This window comes from Benincasa hispida, chromosome 10, assembly GCF_009727055.1.
Source record: "Benincasa hispida cultivar B227 chromosome 10, ASM972705v1, whole genome shotgun sequence".
In the NCBI taxonomy this organism is placed as follows: domain Eukaryota; kingdom Viridiplantae; phylum Streptophyta; class Magnoliopsida; order Cucurbitales; family Cucurbitaceae; genus Benincasa; species Benincasa hispida.
Genome location: NC_052358.1, coordinates 29,962,103 through 29,977,674, shown reverse-complemented (window position 1 = coordinate 29,977,674; position 15,572 = coordinate 29,962,103). Strand labels below are relative to the sequence as shown.

Sequence of the window (15,572 nt, the reverse complement as noted above, 5' to 3'; positions counted from 1 at the left end):
GATTGATGCGCTCATAAGTCAAGGTAACCACATAAACTTGGCTGACATAAGATTATTCCTATCACTAGTGAACAATAGCTTACATTGCTCAATGCGACCAACCACTTACCCTCTGATGCTCGTAATTATGTGGTGGAAATATGGATGATAGGCGTTGATGGATTTGCATTGTGCACTCAAGTTTCCCCAATGGATGATAACTTGTAGAAATACAAGTTATTTATGCTACCTTATTCAGATATTGTGGCCAAAAGAGAAGAAATATGCGCCGATTGTATGAAAATTAGCTAAGAAATACAATAAATATAAATTATCGCAAATACACCCACTAACACCATCAAGATGGTAGAAAAAGATATTTCAAGTCTATTTTGCAGGAAACCAAGTCACCGCTTGCGATCGAGGCTCAGAGAGAAACTGAACAACGTATCTCCGTCACATTGCGTCCGTCAACCAACAATGAATAGACGATCAACGCAATGACGATGCAAAGCGACAGTCGATCCAGAGCTGAACTTCAACCGCATGCAGTAATAAAAACAACACCACATGCGAGCACACGATCGAAAGATGCAATTGAGCAACGCAAACGTGAAGGATTGTGACACGTGTACAACTAACCATTGTACATATTTGACGATCTGATTGCATAACAGAAGGAATGATTATTCTACCATTTTCGGACTTTCCATAACAATAAAGTGGGGACCACAAGTCAAAGAGTCAAAGCTTTTCACCTATAAATACCCTCATAGAATTCAGTGAAAGATATACTTGATACGGGGTAAGTGATACGAGGCTATTGAGAGAGAGCTAATCTGATTGCTGGTCGAAGTGAATCCGGGAAGAAAAAGAGACAAGGTCGAGAGGTGAGTCTCAGCGCAATTCTGCCAAATCATCGCCGTGAAGCTCTGTATTTAGATCCCTTCTACCGGTTGAGAAAGCCTGAGAGGGAAGCTCGAACTTTTATTCACTCCATCGATGCCAACAAGCAAAATCTCCATCCAGATCGGTGCCAAGACGTTGGCGCTTATTTGTATTTGTTTCTAACTCTATTTAGTCAATTGTATTTCATTCTCTTAATCTCTTCATTCACAATTATGTATCAGACACTAAGTAGTATTATTGAATGTCTTGACCATTTTCATCCCCACTTTTCTGTCTACTTCCGTTCCTCCATTAATCCTTTTCTCCATGATGTTTTCTTAATCCTTTCGTGATTAGTATGAATTAAACAAGTAATTTAATCTGTGCTAAAGAGATAAATGTGTTTGGCTAAGGCATGCTAGACGGGATCTTCACCTGTGAGAGCAGAAGTGAAGATGCCATTCTGATCTGTCGAGAGAAGGTTAGAAGAATGCGTTAACTAAAGCAAGAAGTAATTCCAGAGATGGAAGCAACATTGTGTTCACTACGTTCATCCCTGTTTTACCACAGAGATGTGGGAAACGTGGTCGATCAATGAGAGGTGTATGCCAAGGGAAAAGCGGAACCGCACTAATGTCTTTAACGCAATTAAGGAACTTGCGATGTTTATATTAGTTATCTTTTCTCTTTCTGCTTCACACATAAGACTTGCCACCGCATTACACAATCTTTGTATAATCTTCACAGTCGGTCTCAACCTCGATATCTTGTATCATGTAACCTGTATCTTGTATCATCATAGCTTAGGTTTACTTTATCGCAATTTACTTTATTATTGCATTTTTATCGCTTACCTTTACTTCATTGCATTTTCAATTACCTGTACACACAATCTTCATAAAATTGAAAAACCCCTGGTCGCATATATCACAAATATAACGCAATAACCTCAAACAGTCCCTGTGTTTGACCTCGGATCACACCGAGAAACTTGCGGTGGAATTATACTTGGTTCCAATGCAAGGAAGCTTGTGACAACACACAACATACTACAAGAATATTCATTATAAACGCATATCTAGAAGTAGTATCGCATAAAGAAAATAAAGACTTATTTTTAGAGTGACAGTGGAATCCAAGTGTAAATTCCTCTGAGTTTCTTGGTAAGTCCAGGGTCGAACACAGGAACTTATGAAAATAGTTGCATTGGTAATATTTATGAAAACTTTGTGGTAACCAAGTAAATAAATAAAGTTTTGGGTGTGTTGTTGCATTGATAAAAAAAACATAAATAAAGGTGGCGGATTTGAGAAAGACAGTTGCGTTGATAGATGCAATGTGTATGCGATGAACGGGTTGAGAAGATCTTTAACTAGCGTTACTCGGGAATGTATCAGACTATGCGATCATGTTAGAACCATGCACAGAAAGTCATTTTCTAATGTAAATGCGATGCTCCTAAGTCTAGGACGCATGTGTTTAATGCAAAATGTCCATAGAGCTTATCCTTAAGTCTCTACTCTTGTCCTATGCGTTGATGAAAATGCATGAAAGCAAGGTGGCCGCATACAATCATATCTTATTGCTAAGAAGCATGCGATGCGTTAATAACAAAAGTGCTCATTCCTAAGCGCCTATCTTCCGTTTATGCGTTCTAATCTGGTTCTTCCAAACCTAGATTCTGACCTGACCTTTCCAAGTCTAGATCCTATCCTTAGACTACCCTCCTGAGTATCTCTAATAGATGGATGAAGCATACATAAACAAGATAATCGCAAAGAATGAAGATTCTCTCATTATGCTAGCTAACTGCTTCTCAACCCATTCAACTAATTTAGCTACTCATGCATGAATAACAGAGAGTGAACAGAAATAGAGAAAGAAATTCCATTCTTATAAATGAGTTGAGTACAAAATGACAATGGAAAGTAAAGGTAGAGAGTCTGGTAGCAATTCCTTGTTGACTGAGGCTTTTTACACTGAATCTCTATTCTGATCTACAAATGTTCCTGCTTTCGTAGGTGTCGACCCTCTCTCTGTCTGGGAGCTTCCGGCACTTTCCCAAGCTTACTGGAACGATCTACCGGCACAACTTTCTTCCCCGCGTCCGCCTTAAAATGGAAAAGAAAACTATGGGCAGAGGCGTGAACTTGTAAAGTGGTGAATTAATCGACTACTTAACCCCTTTTCTGAAGAATGCATTTGGTATTTATAGAACATCCATGGTGAAAGGCGGCTTCTCTCTCCTGGTTGTACAGATGGGACAACTTTAATTCTTGATTGATGCGCCGGATAATTGTCACCGATAAAGTTGAATGTACTTCGTGACCGTTATCGGCTGTCAACTTAATTTGGATCCGACTATCATCAGCTTTTTGTCCCATCGCTCTTAATTATCCTTTCACCCGAATGCGCCCACCATGTTGCGCTGACCAAGTTGTAGCGATTCTTCTTGGGCAAATGTTTGTGAGCAATATCAATGCAAGGCCTTATGGTGAAGTTGCGCTTGACCAATGTATTCCTATGATCGCAATCTCTGCATTGCATTAATGCATATTCTGCACAAAAATATAAAGATCAATTGTTCTAATGCGTTGGACACATGCGATCACAATATTATAGAATTTATGCTTAATAGACACAATTTAACATATTTCATCAATGCAATCCATCATTGTTTAATAACTTAGCACTATGATAACGTGCATTTCTGCCCGTTATCAGACCCCCAAATTTAAACAATGCTTGTCCTCAAGCATAAGTTAAAGATTCCTTTAGCAAGTCAATCGCAAATTTCTTTTCCTAGATTTCTCAAGAATAATTCGTTCAAATCCTATATGCCAAAATTTCCTTAAGTCTTATTCAAGTCTCTTCCTAAAATATTTCTAAGACTTAGGGATTGTAAGCTTAACTTTCAAAAGGACTTTACTAAATTCCGGACCATCGCATGATTTATTTCAAAAAGAAAATTTCCACTGGGGTGTCAAATGATTTATCCTTGCACAAAAATTTTCTTCAGTGTTATTTTTTTTCTGACCTTACGTTGATCCAAGTGCCTTGCCTTCGTTTTGGCTTGCCCCCACGGGTGTCATGCTGTAAGACCCTAACACTAAATCTAAAGTGGGAGGTTAAATAGAGAACAAAAATCCTAAGTAAGGATATTGGAGCAAAGAGTGGAAAACATTAATGCTAAATTATCCAAAAAGGTGACGAAAGACCAAACGCATATGGAAGGCTTAAATATGTTCAATGCAAGAGTGCATGGAGGATGGAAGCAAGAAGACTTGAAAAATGGCCAAGGGCTTGCATACAACAAATGCAAGGGCATGCGGACATAAGCAGGGCATGCGTTGGAGGCATGTGTCGAGTGAGCATGCTAGGCACGCAGGCCATGCGTCAAGGCCAAGCGCAGGTCATGCGTCGAGGCCAAGCACACAGGCCATGGCCGAGGCTAAGCGCAGCCTATGCTCAAGCGCTGCCGAGATCTATCGAGCAGCCATGCGTTGATGCCTTATACTAAGCGCATGCCCATACGGTGAGACGCGCCCTATGCGGCCAAGCGTGCAAGGCCTAGAACACACCATGCATCGATGGTCAGCCGTGTCATCCATGCTTAGCAGGCTAAGCAAGCATATCTAGCAAGCCATGCGTCGAGGTGTGAGCCACCCTATGCGTTGGTGATGGCCACTCATGCGATGGCTAAGTGACTTTTGATAAGGTTGAATTTCTATACATAGAGGAAAAAAGGAAAGGCTAATTGATGGAAAACTCCAAGGAAAGTTCAAGAGTTATATGATCATAAGTCTTAAACAATTTAAGTCGAGGAATATGTTTAAGTATTTAAGTGATTTAGTGTGCAAAAGGAGGTTCACACAAAGTTGTAGCAGGAGGTGGACAAAGGAGATTTCATACAATGGAGGTCTTATCACCCTTAGCAGGAGGTAGGTGAAGGAGATTTCATGCAAAAAAGGAATATTTGGCTGGCAAGTTGAGGTGAGAACAACTCAAGGCTAGCTAGTAGTCTAAGTGTTGGCAGCTCCAAAGTGACAAATGGGAGTTGAGTTGTCACAAGGGGTGAGTTTGGAATGGCTATAAATAGAGGGTTGGGCGAAAGGGATTTATTCATACCATCCACCAAAATCTTGTGTTGAGAGCATATTTAGAGTATACGTTTGAGTTATTAGGCTGCTAAGTTATGCGGATTTCAAAAAATACAAAGGTTGCGTTGGTGAAAATTGAGCCAGCCCGAACGCACAACCAGCCAACATACCCACGTAGCAGCCCCACCGTGCGACACATCACGCCCAGCGTAGCATCCCACCGTGCAACGCATGCCCAATGCGTCAGCCCCCTTGCGGCACAACACACCCACCCTGCCTACTGCCAAACGCCCAGCTACCTACCACAGTCCAAATAACCTCTAAAGGGGCTAATTTAGGATTTTTGCTAAATTGGAGTAGGGTAAGCTGTGATTTTGCTTTTTGAACATTATTATGATATATAAACAAGATTAATTGAGGAATTTCTCAATTATATGAGGAATTCTCAGGAAGATATTCTCAGGATTTTAGTAGAAAAACTTGCTGCGGTGTAGTGTTTACTTATTTATGCGTTGATTATGTAAATAAATGCGTATGTAATGCAAGATGCCATGCTATTATGGTTATGTTGTCTACCATGATATTGTTTGTGAAATTCTAGGAAACTGAGATTATAATCGGACAACATAATTAGCATTTAAAAAGGTACTTGCGGGAAAATATAGTCCCTCGGTCGACGCGGAAATAATAGTCGGTGACAACCGCGGAAATATAGTCAAGTTACCTATACAATGACTACGGAAAAGATTGTCGATGTACACATTGGCAGAAAGTGGGTTTATAGAAAGTTTCCATAAAAAATGTTATTATTATAAATATGTCCATGATATGAACATGCAAAGTATAGCATGGAATTGGAGGATGATATTTGAATGAATATACACATGATCATGCATAAATTATACTGAATTGCGATATGTGATGACTTCCCAAAAATAATGTTTTACAAAGTGATTATATTTTTAAAGACACCACTCACTGGCTTAGTAGCTCACACTCTTCCAAATGTTTCTTATATTCCCCCCCCCAGGTAGCAAAGCGGAGCATTCAGGAAGGAGTCTACAAACACCATAAACTAGACTTGTTTAAATTCTTAGGGCACGACTCGGATCATGTGATAAAAGAATATAGGAAATTGAACTATATGTATGAAAGTTAGATAGATTATTGTAAACATGTTAAAGTCTTTAATAGATAGGGGGGGGGGGGGGAAATGTTAAATTAAAATATGTGTCTTGGAATACTACTGGTGTATCTTCATGCTCCCTTCCAAGTCTTGGGCTAAGCTATATAGGGGTGTGACACATCGGACATCCATATGAGCAATGCACTTTTCTCAGACTGAACTCAATATCCAGATTGGTAGTGGACGTTGCGTCATTATTTATGCATGATCCTAGTGACTCACTCTTCATTTTGGCTTGCCTCCACGTGTGTCATGCGAACTATCAACTACGGGTAAGTGCCTTTCACAACTTATACTCTTATCAACATCGGGTTTCCCATTGCATTGATAGTTGTCTCAATTTTTTTTTTTTTTTTGAGAAGCAAGTCGGAAACAAATATCCCCCACCCTCGAATTAAATTGCGGCAATGTCCTCATTGCCAAAAGATTAAAATAAGTCATTGTGATCGTTCATTAAAATGCGTAGTAAAGGAGTTGAAAGAAAGCTAGAAAACCCCTAACTACTAGAAATATTTTGGAGTAAGGATAGTCCGGGTTTTCAACTTTGTGGAGGCTGTTTTTGGCTGGAAAATCTCCTCCGCAATATGCCTTGATTCGTTGTCCATTAAATTTAAAATGTTCGATCTGCCATCCTCGGTGATCAGTTTCCAGCGCACCATGTGAAATATTTCTTTGATGATGAAGTGACCGACCAGCGTATTTTAATTTTCCTCGAAGTGCCGCAATATTGAATTGACGAGTAAGACCTTCTGCCCACTTGGATGTTTCTAGCGCATATGCGTTTATCATGCCAGCGCTTGGTGCACTCTTTATAAATCTTCGCATTCTCATATGCGTTGACCCTCCATTCTTCTAGCTCGACCATCTGCAGTTTTCACGCTTCCCCTGCTTTCTTCAAATCAAAATTTAGTTTCTTGACCGCCCATAATGCTTTATACTTCAGCTCCAAAGGCAAATGACACGCCTTGTCAAATACCAACGCATAGGGGGACATACCTATTGGTGTTTTAAATACGGTCCGGTATGCCCACAATGCATCATCAAGCTTCATTGCCCAATCTTTTCATGAAGGCTTTACTACCTTCTCGAGTATCAATTTAATTTCTCTATTGGACACTTCAGTCTGACCATTCGTTTGCGGATGGTATGCGGTGGCCACCTTGTGGAGGATATTGTATTTGTGTAGCAGCTCCTTTATATTGTGGTTGACAAAGTGTGATCCTTCATCACTTATGATGGCACGGGGAGTGCCAAAATGAGTGAAAATATTTCTCTCGAGGATGGCAAGCACTATATCTTATGGTAAGCACTATATCTTATTGGAAAGTACTATATCTTATTGGTCGTCGATTACGTCTCCAAGTGGATAGAGGCCCTATGAAATCAATCCCCCAGACGTCGAATAATTCCAACTCCAAGATAGTGTTCATTGGCATTGCATTCTTCCATGAAATGTTGCCGATGCATTGACACTGATCACATTTCATCGTGTAGTCAGTAGCATCCTTAAATAATGAAGGCCAAAAGAATCCACTTTGCAAAACTTTGGCTGCAGTACGTTGCCCTCCAAAGTGCCCTCCATATGGCGAATCGTGGCACTGTGACAATATGCATTGTTGAGTAGCGTTTGGTACGCATAATCGAATGATTTGGTCTGCACCTCTATTATACAGATTTGGCTCATCCCAATAATAGTGTTTGCATTCATGTTTGAGCTTCTTCTGTTGATGGTATGTGTAATCTTCAGGAAATTGCTCACAAACCAAATAATTAACGATGTCCGCATACTGGGGCAATTCTTCTATGTGGAACAGTTGCTCGTCCAGAAACACGACACTTACTTCAGATTCATTACAGTCAACCTCGAGATTTTCTAGTTTGGACAAGTGATTTGCAACTTGATTCTCTGTCCCCTTCCGATCAATTATCTCGATATCAAATTCTTGAAGGAGGAGAACCCATCTAATCAACCTCGGCTTTGCATCCTTCTTTGTCATTAAATATTTGATTGCCGAGTGATCAGTGTGAATGAGTACCTTGGTTCCCAACAGATATGCCCTAAATTTCTCCAATGCAAAAATCACAGCTAGGAGTTCTTTCTCAGTGGTGGCATAATTTATTTGAGCAGGGTTCAGAGTATTACTCGCATATGCGATGGGGTGCAAAATAGTTTTCTTTTTTTGCGCTAATGCAGACCCCATCGCATACCCGCTTGTGTTGCACATGATTTTGAATGGCATTGTCCAATCCGGCACAATTAGTACGGGCATGGTAATCAGCACATCTTTTAAAGTTCTGAATGTGTTGAGGCAATTGTTGTCAAACTCAAACTTTCTGTCCACCTCTAACAACGCACTTAGTGGTCGTGCAATCTTAGAAAAGTCCTTGACAAATCGTTTATAGAATCCAGCATGCCTCAAGAAGCTTCGCACAGCCTTCACACTGGATGGAGGTGGAAGTTTTTCAATTGTGTCAATCTTTGCTTTGTCCATCTCCAACCCGTCCCTGGAGACTTTGTGTCCCAACACTATACCCACTTTTACCATGAAGTGACATTTTTCCCAGTTGAGCACCAAGTTCGTCTCTTCACATCTCTTTAGAATTTTCTTCAAATTGGCCAGGCAGACTTCATACGTTTCCATAAACGGAGAAGTCATCCATGAATATTTCCACTGAGTCCTCGAGATAATCTAAATAGATCGCCATCATGCACCTTTGGAACGTGCTCGGCGCATTGCAGAGGCCAAACGGCATGCAGCGAAAATCAAATGTCCCATATGGGCAGGTGAATGTGGTCTTTTCTTGGTCTTCAGGAACTATCATGATTTGATTATACCTGGCATATCCATCCAAGAAGCAATAAAGATTGTTCCTTACTAATCTGTCTCGCATTTGATCGATGAATGGCAAAGGGAAGTGATCTTTCTTTGTGGCCGCATTCAATTTGCAGTAATCCATGCATATGCGCCATCCAGTGATGGTCCTTTGTGGTATTAATTCATTATTCTCATTTGGGACTACCGTCATTCCAGCCTTCTTCGGCACACATTGCATGAGGCTAACCTACGTGCGATCTGCAATGGGATAGATAATGCCCGCATCCAGCCACTTGATAATCTCCTTCTTGACGACCTCCTTCATCGCAGGGTTAAGTATGTGTTGAGTTTTAATAGTTTCTTTGTTGTCGTCCTCAAGACGAATGTGGTGCATGCAGTACGCGGGGCTAATTCCTCTGATGTCAGTGAGCGTCTAGCATATTGCTCGCACATGTTTCTTGAGAAAGCTCATCAACGCATTCTCTTGATCTTCGTTGAGCGCAAAGGAAATTATCACTGGCAGCTTCTCATTCTGGCCCAGAAATGCGTACTTGAAATGTCTTCATAGGGTCTTCAGTTCAAGTGTTGATGGTTCCACGAAGGAAGGTTGCATTGTTTTTCTTTCTTCTTTTGGCTCTTCTTCTTGCGTTACGATCATTCCTTCTTCTTTGTTTGTTTTTGCTACGATCGCATTGCAGGCAGCTATGGATGCATTGGCATCCTCTTCTTCACACTCTTCATCAAACTTTTCTTCTTCAATCAAATTCTGGTCATCGTCAAAATCTTGTAGGTCTTCCTCATCCGAGAATTTCATGGGACGAATTATATTAAATTTGAGCTTCTGTCCGTTTATGCTCAAAGTGATTTCTCCCTTGTGCACATCAATTTGAGCACGATCCGTTGATAAGAAAGGTCGCCCCAAAATTATGGGTACATCTTTGTCGGCCTCATAATCTAGGATGATGAAGTCAGCTGGCAAAATAAATTTATCAATTGTGATTAGCACATCCTTCACCTTACCTTCTGGATGAACTAGAGATCTGTCAGCCAATTGGAGAGTCATTGAAGTGGGCACGAGTTCCCCCACATTTAATTGTCGAAAAATTGATAGCGGCATCAAATTTATGCTGGCCCCCAAGTCACATAGGGCTTGCCCAATATAGAGTCCTCCTATGGAGCAAGGAATAGTGAAGCTCCCAAGATCGCTCATCTTCGGTGGGATTATGGATTTGGAACTTTGCGTTAATGCCACTGTGGAAAATTTTCCAGTGCCTATTTTCTTAGTTACCATGTCCTTCAAAAACCATGCATGGGCAGCCATTTTCTCAATCGCTTCACTGAAAGGAATATTAACATGTAATTATTTTAATATAGACAGGAAGCATTGGTACTATACCTCTTCGTTTTTCTTCTTCCTTAGCCTCTGAGGGAAAGATGGTATTGAACTTTCACGGTTCCCATTTCATTTGACTTTGAGGTCGACGCAACCTCAGGTTCTACTACTTCATTTTCTCTTTCGTCCTCTTGCGTTACAGCAATCACAGGCTCAGTTGCGATGGAAGTCGATCTATTCTGCTCTTTCTTTTCTCCTTCCACAATCTTTCCACTGCGCAATGTCACAACCTGACATTACTCCTTTCTTGATCCCCCTGGGTTGTGTGGAAGCTCGGTTGAACTTGGCAATGCCCCTTACGGTCGACTCTCAGCTCATTCGCAATTTGGCCCATTTGCATTGATCTACCCACCTTGTAGTGTTGGATTTCTAATCGCCATTCCTTGGATCAAATTCATCATTGCGGTCATTTGGTTTTGTAATGAAACAATGGCACCGTTGTTTGCGTTAGAATCTTTAAGTCTCAATCTCTGGTCACTCTTCCTTCAGTCTTCATGGTTCTTGGAGATGCGGTCCAGGATATTCTTCGCCTCATCGTAAGTTTTTTCAAGCAGACCACCAGCGGCTGCCGCATTGGCAGTGGTCTGCGAAGTAGGATTCAGACAGTGATAGAAAATTTCAATTTGAAGGCAATCTGGTAACCCATTATGTGGACAATCTCGGACCAACCTTTTAAACCTCACCCAAGCATCGCTGAGTGATTCGTCCATGTCTTGTTCAAAATTAGTAATAAGCTTCCTTCGTCTTGCGTTCTCGGTAGGTGGAAAATACTTCTTCATAAACTTCTCCACCACCTGCTCCCAAGAAGTGATCTCTCCTGGTTCGAGCGAATATGCCCATTTCTTAGCCTAATTACAGAGAGAAAATGGGAACAACGTTAGTCGAACTTCTTCAGTAGAGATGTTCGGAGACAATAAAGTATTGCAGATTTCAATAAAGCTTCAGAGGTGGGCGTGCAGGTCCTCGCAACGCCTTCCTCTGAATTAACCTGCAGCCTCGATCATTTACAGCATCAACAATTTCATTTAAAATCGACTTCCGTCGAGGGTAGGTCTTATGATTCCCGGAGAGAAATCATAGAGGTTTGGTGATGCATAGTCCCTAATGGGCCTATTGCGATCGTTTGCCAACAGAATCGGATTTGTCATGATATTATTGTTGTTTGGTGCTCATTTTCCAGGCTGCTCCGCCATCTCTTCTCTATCAGATTGTGGTTGCTGTTGGCGGTCTCTTAGTCTCCTTCGAAATATTTTCTCAATCTCGGGGTCGTAGTTCGCCAGAGATTGAGAGTTCTGCAAAGAAATCACAAAAATTACGAGTAACAAACTATTTTGTCGAAGTCCCTGGCAACGGCGCCAAAAACTTGATGCTCGTAATTATGTGGTGGAAATATGGATGATACACATTGATGAATTTGCATTGTGCACTCAAGTTTCCCCAGCGGAATCCAAATGTAAATTCCTCTGAGTTTCCTGGAAAGTCCAGGGTCGAACACAGGGACTTGTGAAAATAGTTGCGTTGGTAATATTTATGAAAACTTTGTGGAAACCAAGTAAATAAATAAAGTTTTAGGTGTGTTGTTGCGTTGATAAAAAAGACATAAATAAAGGCGACGGATATGAGAAAGACAGTTGCGTTGATAGATGCAATGAGTATGCAATGAACGAGTTGAGAAGATCTTTAACTAGCGTTACTCGGGAATGCGTCAGACTATGTGATCATGTTAGAACCATGCATAGCAAGCCATTTTCCAATGTAAATGCGATGCTCCTAAGTCTAGGATGCATGTGTTGAATGCAAAATGTCCATAGAGCTTATCCCTAAGTTTCTACTCTTGTCATATGCGTTGATGCAAATGCATGAAAGCAAGGTGACCACATACAATCATATCTTATTGCTAAGAAGCATGCGATGCGTTAATAACAAATAGTGCTCATTCCAAAGTGCCTATCTCCCATTTATGCGTTCTAATCTGGTTCTTCCAAACCTAGATTCTGACTTGACCTTTCCAAGTCTATATCCTGTCCTTAGACTACCCTCCCGAGTATCTCTAATAGACAGATGAAGCATACATAAACAAGATAATCGCAAAGAATGAAGATTCTCTCGTTATGCTAGCTAACTGCTTCTCAACCCATTTGTAACACCCCGCACATTTTTATATAATAATGTAATTTCAGTAACGTTATATTTTGGTAATTCAATAATTGCTTAGTCGGAGGGCCTTTTTGGAATTTTGGATCTCAAGTATAAATGCGGGAATTTAAGTTGGCGGAAAATTATTCAATTTTGAATTTCAATGTGAAAATTATTGACAGGAATTAATTTCCTTTTTGAAATGGAAAGAAATTAATTATAATTTTGTTTTCCTTTTTAGTTATTATATTTATTACTATTTATTATTATTATTATATTAAATAAACCCTTTCCCTCTTTCTTCCTCGTACGACACACCCCTCCCCGATTTCTTTCTCCTCTTCTTCCTCCCGACCCAGTCGATCTTCTCCTCATTCATCCAATATTCATCGGTCGTTCAATCATCGCTCGTGGCCAATCTCGCCGCGCAACCCTCCCCTATAAACTCCGCTGACCGCCGCCTCCCTTTACTGCCCAGATCTGAACGCCGCTGCACCACCCCTCACACGTCTGGACTACGAAGCAGTCGCCGCCACTTGATTCACCGCTCGCCATGCCTCTGATCGTCGAATCCGACGGTATCGCTCGCCAACCCGCACTGCTCTCCGTGGGTTGCAGGTCGACGCCCAGAATCTTGAGTTCGACAGTCACGCAATGGTGCTTCGGATCAGTCATTTCTTGTCATTTGTACAGCCAACAAGTAAGGGTTGTTGAAACTTGTGGATTTGGAGAAGATTGTGCTATTTTAATTGGATTTATTGGCTAATGGTGTTCTGCTTCAACCTATTGACACATATTTGTTTGGGTTTTAAAAATCAAGTTTTGGAGAAGCTTTGAAGTTAAAAGGGTGTTGTCAAGAGGATTTTGGTTGTGGTTTTGACAAGCTTTTGGGTAAGATTATTGGGAATTATTTGGTTAATTTGGTTGCTGGAACTAAGCTCTTTTTACCAATTGTAAATTTGGATTATGTTTAGGCCTAATTCAAGATCCATCTAAGCTATGAGGAAGATTAATTTGCTTGTCGCTTAGACATAATTTTTGACTTCGAGGTAAGTAATCTTACCACTGGAACTGCCCACAGGCCAGGCTTTAGTTGTATGCTAGCATGATAAGTGTATGTTATGGTAAATGTTAGCATGTTGATTGACAGTATGACCTGAATCAAAGTATGTTCTGGCACGAATTCTGATTTGTTTACATACACACCTAAGTACTTGATCGTTAGTATGTGATAGTATATGTTTTCATATGTCGATGTCTGATCTACTGGTGTTGAGGCATACTTGAATGTTGTGGATTTATGATGTAAGTTATACATGGATGATGTATAATATGTTATTAAGAAATATGTGTATGTGATGAAGCCATGGTATCAAGGATTTTTATGTATGTTTTAGAACTGTACAATGTTGAATCTTAGCACGTTAAGACTGTGTGAATATCCTCATTGATTAGTTAGATGCTCACCAGTTTGTGTTTCCTTTGGGATTCACCAGTTTTTGTGTTTCCTTTGGGATTCACTAGTTTGTGTTTCCTTCGGGATTCACCAGTTTTGTGTTTCCTTCAAGATTCACCGGTTTTGTGTTTCCTTCGAGATTCACCATGTTTGTGTTTCCTTCGGGATTCACCAGTTTGTGTTTCCTTTGGGATTCACCAGTTTTGTGTTTCCTTCGGGATTCACCAGTTTTGTGGGCATAACTATAATAGAATAGGACTCAGTCTCTTGGTTGTTCCATATGTTTATGTGCCATATGTGGTGGGGTTACTTACTGAGTATTTCATACTCATTCTTTTTTATGTTGATGTTTCAGATAAGGGTAGAGATGCATCGGCGATGGCGCAGTTAATGATCGAGCCACTGTAACTAGTTTTTACGCTTTCGTATCATGAAATTTAGAATCCTTATTTTACCCTTAATTTCTAGTTTTACTGTTTGAAACTTATTATGAAGGATTGTTACTTTTATATTTTAATAGTCTTTACAAATTATGGGTACCCTATTATTGTTTTAAAAATTGGATTTAATAAATTGCTTTTGAACTTCTCTTGTCTATTTAGCATTTATTTCAACATTACTGAGCGTTGTTTCAAATCCTATGCATGTATTTATTTTAGTAACGGCCTAACCTAAGTCCTAGGGGGTCGGGTCGTTACACCATTCAACTAATTTAGCTACTCATACATGAATAACAAAGAGTGAACAGATATAGAGAAAGAAATTCCATTCTTATAAATGAGTTGAGTACAAAATGACAATGGAAAGTAAAGGTAGAGAGCCTGGTAGCAATTCCTTGCTGACTGAGGCTTTTTACACTGAATCTCTATTCTGATCTACAAATGTTCCCGCTTTTGCAGGCGTCGACCCTCTCTTTGTCGGGGAGCTTCCGGCACTTTCCCAAGCCTATTGGAACGATCTACTGGCACAACTTTCTTCCTCGCGTCCGCCTTAAAATGGAAAAGAAAACTATGGGCAGAGGCGTGAACTTGTAAAGTGGTGAATTAATCGACTGCTTAGCCTCTTTTCTGAAGAATGCACTTGGTATTTATAGAACATCCATGGTGAAAGGCGGCTTCTCTCTCCTGGTTGTATAGATGGGACAGCTTTAATTCCTGATTGATGCGCCGGATAATTGTCACCGATAAAGCTGAATGTACTTTGTGACCGTTATCGGCTGTTAACTTAATTTGGATTCGACTGTCATCAGCTTTTTGTTCCATCGCTCTTAATTATCCTTTCACTCGGATGCGCCCACCATGTTGTGCTAACCAAGTTTGGGCGATTCTTCTTGGGCGAATGTTTGCGAGCAATATCAATGCAAGGTCTTGCGGTGAAGTTGTGCTCGACCAATGTATTCCTATGATCGCAATCTCTGCATTGCGTTAATGCATATTCTGCACAAAAATATAAAGATCAACTGTTCTAATGTGTTAGACGCATGCGATCGCAATATTATAGAATTTATGCTTAATGGATGCAATTTAACATATTTCATCGATGCAATCCATCATTGTTTAATACTTAACACTATGATAACGTGCATTTCTGCCTGTTATCACCCTCCCGGGTAGTTAGT

The 15,572-nt window shown here is 40.4% G+C and overlaps 1 non-coding gene across 1 annotated transcript; it reads left to right on the top strand.

Moving 5' to 3' along the window:
* The first annotated feature begins 11,001 nt into the window (after positions 1-11,001).
* Positions 11,002-11,108, top strand: LOC120089560. The gene has a single exon (XR_005485236.1). It is a non-coding gene; the product is annotated as a small nucleolar RNA R71 (small nucleolar RNA).
* Positions 11,109-15,572: the final 4,464 nt, after the last annotated feature.